At 37.9% G+C, this 5,260-nt stretch overlaps 1 long non-coding RNA gene across 1 annotated transcript; it reads left to right on the top strand.

The window, feature by feature from the left end:
* Positions 1-3,904: 3,904 nt before the first annotated feature.
* LOC121969139 lies at positions 3,905-4,784 on the top strand. The gene is made up of 3 exons (XR_006108513.1): positions 3,905-3,914; positions 4,517-4,639; positions 4,725-4,784. It is a non-coding gene; the product is annotated as an uncharacterized LOC121969139 (long non-coding RNA).
* Positions 4,785-5,260: the final 476 nt, after the last annotated feature.

The raw sequence follows: 5,260 nt of genomic DNA, 5'->3' as shown, positions 1-5,260 counted from the left end.
TAATCCTGAGCGAAACTCCAGGTTTCCCTAGTTTTCCCATTGGCCAACCACGATGAAAATTTTAAGTCTGGGGGGGGGGGGTGTCGAACCTGATTTTTCTTTCTTTTTGCATTCTAGTTTTCAGTTTTTGCTTGTTTTCTACATGTCTAATTTTTGTTTTGCACTTTATTTTGATTGTCTTGCTTGGATTGCTTATTTTGATAGTCACTTGACTATCTTTTGAAATCTTATGGCATACATCTTGAGAACATCAAAACTTCACTTATATGCTTTCTTGTCTTCAAGATTAAATGTTAGCACGTTCATTATCTAGATTCATGATGCTCAAATGATGTTAGTAGTATGCTTAATGTACCTCTTTTCTCTATCTTGGGTAGCATGAAATAAGCTAAGTATCTTATGGAGATGAGTTTTAGTCTTGGCTTGACCTTAAGGATCTTATTTTCACTACACTTTGACTTGATGCTTGAATGATTGATATCATTGAAATAGTTATGATTCATCTTGTTTGTCTAGTACTTGGTTTCCATGGTGATTTCTCAAACTTCATTTTGGCTACTGGATGAGGCTCAAATCATGTTAGCTCATTTGGAAAAATCAAAATATCCCAACATTTATGCTAAAAGTACACTTGTGAAATAAGATTTATACAATGCAAATACTTATGAAAAAAATGTGAAAAAAAAATAAAGGAAAAAAGTGAATAAGGGATATAAAAAAATAGTTGTCGTGAGTGGAATCTAGCTAGTCACCCCTTTGAGACCGAGTTAGGTTACTGGGGAAATGATTGCTTAGCTTCTCTTGAGATTGAGCACGCCTTTGAGACCTTGGGTTGATTGAGAAAGATGAATTAAGTGTGTGGCAAGTAAGTGTCTATCACTGATTATTTGTCTATCACTGGAAACATTAGGAATTCAAACTTGATGACGACTTGACTAGGACATAGATTGAAACTTGAAGAGTTTTTGAGTTACCATGCACTATGCACATGAGACTTATGCTTGAGCCAAACTTAACTTGTTTTCATGATCATGCTTATTAATGAAACTTTTTGATAGAGTTAGGAGAATGCATTAGGGATATGAGAGCATTGTAGAGCATATGAATTTAGATTGCAACATTTTGCTTGAGGATAAGCAAAGGTTTAAGTCTAGGGGTGTGATGTACGTAGATTGTATACACTTGTTAGCATGTTTTGACGCACATTCACATACTTTGAGCATGCTTGATCTATGCATTTTCGTACTTCTAGCTTTCCTTTTTAGCATATTTACTCTCTTTATTTGGAGATCTGCTTTTGTGCATTTTCTGTACGCAGGAGTCGAATTTGGTGAAGGATGCGTGTTCGAGGCCAAATCTGCAAGCAAAGTGATGGAGGAAGCCATGATACCTGAACCCCACACGACCCTACCATGGGGGTTTGCCCAGGCCGTGTGGAGATGAGAGGTCATGTAGCAGCAGCAGAGAAAGAAGATGGCTTGGCCGTGTGAACCTCACACGGTCGTGCCAAGTTTTGAAGCCCAATGAAGCATAGGCTGTGTACACCACACGACCATGTCAGTTTTCCAGAGACCATAGAAGCCTCGGCCGTGTATGCTACACGGGCGTGTGAGGTTTCCAGTGAGCAAGAGTGTGCTGGTCGTGTGCACCACACAGCCGTGCCAGGTTTCCAGAGGAGAAGGCAGTACAGGTCGTGTAGATTTACACGGCCGTGCAAGGGGGGCATTGGTAGAGGCGAGTCATGGCCGTGTACCTCACACGGCCGTGTGAGGTTAGTAGAGAAGAGAATGGAGTAGGCCGTGTGAACCTCACACGGTCGTGCCTTGGGCCCGTGTGACGCCCAAACCCCTCTTCTATATAAAGCTTCCTTCAAGATTTGAAAGGGGATCTTCTCCCCTTTCGGAGAAAGGAAGATTTAGGCGATTCCTTCCATTCTTGGGTGGATTTCTGGGCGTTCTAAGGGAAGATCTTCATCGATTTGACTCCAATATCGAAGGATTGGATCCGAAGACCATTCTTCTCCGTAGATAAGTTTTCTTTCTCTCCTTTCTTGAATTTGAGGGATTAGAAATGCTTGTAATCTTTATATTTTCGGATTTCTTTCTTCGATTTATGGAGTAGTTCTCTTGTTCTAGGATGGAGGGAGTATTTGTAAGGATTTCTTGATGCAAACTCTTGTGGATATACCAATTTCCCATTTCTATGATTTTGTCCTGTTTTGTATCTATTTGATCTTGTGTGGAATGTTGTGATTGTGCCTAATTACCATGCTTGATTGAGAGTTTGGATATCTTGTGAATCTTGTAGAGGTAATTCTTCATTCGATTTTCTGAGGGATCTTCGTGACAGGAACATGCCCGTGTAAGGACATTTGAGGGATTATCTTGAAGGGGAAATTAGGTATTTCAAGAGGGTAGGATAGATTTATGCATTAATCTTTATATCTTGATGGGTTGATGAGCGATGGATTCTTATGTTGATTTTCCGAGGGATGCACGTGACAGGCAAGCCCATGTAAGGACAACATAGATTCATTTCTAATTGATCAATCTAGGTATGGATTTCAGTCCTAAGTCGGTTCTCTATTGCAAGAGAGAACCGACAACCTTCTACAAATGATGGACGATTGAGAAAAAGGATTTGGTAGATCATTTACATTGAATAACCTTACAAAGAAATCAAAATTCCCAGAATATCCCTTATCATTGCCTTTATTATTGTTGCCTATTCTTTCATTCTTTTGTTTACTTTTCATAGTTACACTTAGACTTTGTCAATCCATTGATTTGTTGTCTAGCTAATTCGCATTGAGATATTCTTAGTGCTTATTCCAATCCCTGTGGATACGATAATCTTTTATATTACTTGCGATATTTCCGTACACTTGCGGAGGTCGACAACATTATTGTATCATATTTCATTATAAATAAAAGGCAAAGTTGATTATTATATTTATTTCAGTTCAGTGCCAATTGAATAAATATAATAATGTCCTTGGGTAGTAGGTTCTTATCTATAACATATCACCACAAGAAAAAAAGGTCTACTATGACATTTTCTTAATGACACTTATAAAAAAAAGTCATTATAAAATATTTATAATGACACTCTTTACCATTGATTATTTTTTTATAAAAATAATCATATTAGACCTCTTATGGTGACATATTTTATATGTGTCATTATATTGTAAACACTATTAATTCCCTTCCCACACGATCATTTCCTTTATCTCCCACACCTTTGTCTTTCCTTTTCTTTTCTCTATCGTCGTTAGGTTTCCTTTCCACTATCGCCGTTAGGTTTCCTTCGTCTCCCACCTCTTCTTCTTTCCTTTCCTCTTTGCAATGTAACCAGGTTCTTCCCTCTCCACAGCAAGTAAGGAGAAGCTCAAAGGTAACCTATTTATTATTTCTTCCCTCACCGCAGCACCGCGAGTAGCCTCGCCAGGCGACGAGGGTCGCCTCGCCAGGCGACGAGGGTCTGATTCGCGTTGCCACATTCTGACGACGAGAAGGAGGAGATGGTGTCAGAGGAAGAGATCAGCCTGTCTTCCTCTTCTGGCTCCCTCCCCACATCCAAGGATGTCTTCCTCTTCTGACTCCCTCCCCACATCCAAGGAAGATATCAACCAATGATGCCAAGTCATTGCGAGATATGGCATGGAAGAAAGATTCTCGAATTCGTGATGCGTATTTGGCTTGTGAGAGTAAGGGTGAGCATGAAAGGTTGACTACCTTCCTGAAGTTGACATACACCAGTACAAGGTTTGGTTTCTTATTGCTATTCAGATGTTTTTGTACAACATTCAGTTATGAAAGTTCATACGATTACTCTTTATTTTTCTGTTTCTCTTATGCAGGCCAGGATTGCACATTATCCATATTGTTGCAGAAATGGCACTAGTTGCAAAGGTGAGCCAAACTTGCATCTTACATAATGTGAACTCTTTGTTTCTTGTATCAGAACTTTGCGATCTTATATTCAAAATTTTAATCAGATGAGTTCTTATTCACTGCTCAGACATGTTGAAGTGGTTTTAGGATACTTTTAGATTCCTTCTTTTGCTTTTTTTTGAAGTGCCTTCTAAGTATTGTTGCAAGTGAGCATTCAACATTTAATGTCTGCTTAGCCTCTTGAGTAATAATAAACAGAAATTTCTGTTAAAATACTTGTGCATATCACAATATCTGTTTGCTTTTATGTTTTTGTTGCACACTTCCACTAACTCTTGGACCTCTTAACTTTCTATTCCTACATACAAATCTTTTCTATGTAAATTATGAAATTTATGTGGATGGAATAGGGATGGAATAATATTGTCAGATGCTATGAATCAAAGGCAATTAAGGAAGAAATAACATTGTGAAGTCTAAACTCGAGAATCCAGCTGAAAGTTTGTATTTTAAGTGCTTGCCTGTGTACATGCATATGTTCTACCTGAAAATTACCCTTATGAACTTCAATGTTTCTTTCTATTACTTTTAATTATTTTGTGATCTATATTTATTTCTAGGTTGGTGGTTTAGGGTATGTTATCACTGGTCTTGGTAAAGCATTGCAGAGGAAGGGACACCTAGTGGAAATTGTCCTTCCAAAATATGATTGTATACAGTATGATCTTATTGCCGATCTGAAGGTATATTACATTGTTGTTTGTACCAGTTCCTACTTTTGGGATGATATGGTGTTACTGTAGATTCTCATTATAGTTGATGTTGCAGGCACTGGATGTTGTGATAGAGTCTTATTTTGATGGACAACTATTCAGGAACAAAATTTTGGTTAGGACTATTGAAGGTGTAAAACTAAGTTTATTCTGGTTTTTAACTTGTATTAGATATACAAATTGAGCTTGACAGAAAGTTAGTTTTCAGGTCTGCCTGTTTATTTAAGTGAGCCTCACCATCCAGCCAAAGCTCGAAGATATTTAAGATATTATCAATCTTCTTTTCGTCTTTATCTTTTCTTGAGTTGCTCTATGAAGCTGGGAAAAGGCCTGACATAATCCATTGTCATGATTGGCAGACAACCTTTGTTGTATGGACCAAATCCTATGTTCTTAAATCGTGTTGTCTGATGGTCATTGATTTCTAGTGAAATTCAATGGACCTTAGCTTTATAGATCTATGGTTTATTAACGTAATCAGATTTTTTTAAAAAAATTTAGGCACCACTTTATTGGGACATATATGCTGCAAAGGGTTTGAATTCAGCTAGAATTTGCTTTACCTGCCACAACTTTGAGCATTAAGGAACA

The sequence above is a fragment of the Zingiber officinale genome, chromosome 1B, assembly GCF_018446385.1.
Source record: "Zingiber officinale cultivar Zhangliang chromosome 1B, Zo_v1.1, whole genome shotgun sequence".
NCBI lineage: Eukaryota > Viridiplantae > Streptophyta > Magnoliopsida > Zingiberales > Zingiberaceae > Zingiber > Zingiber officinale.
Note: the sequence above shows the minus strand (reverse complement) of the source record. Positions and strands in the feature narration are given on the sequence as shown.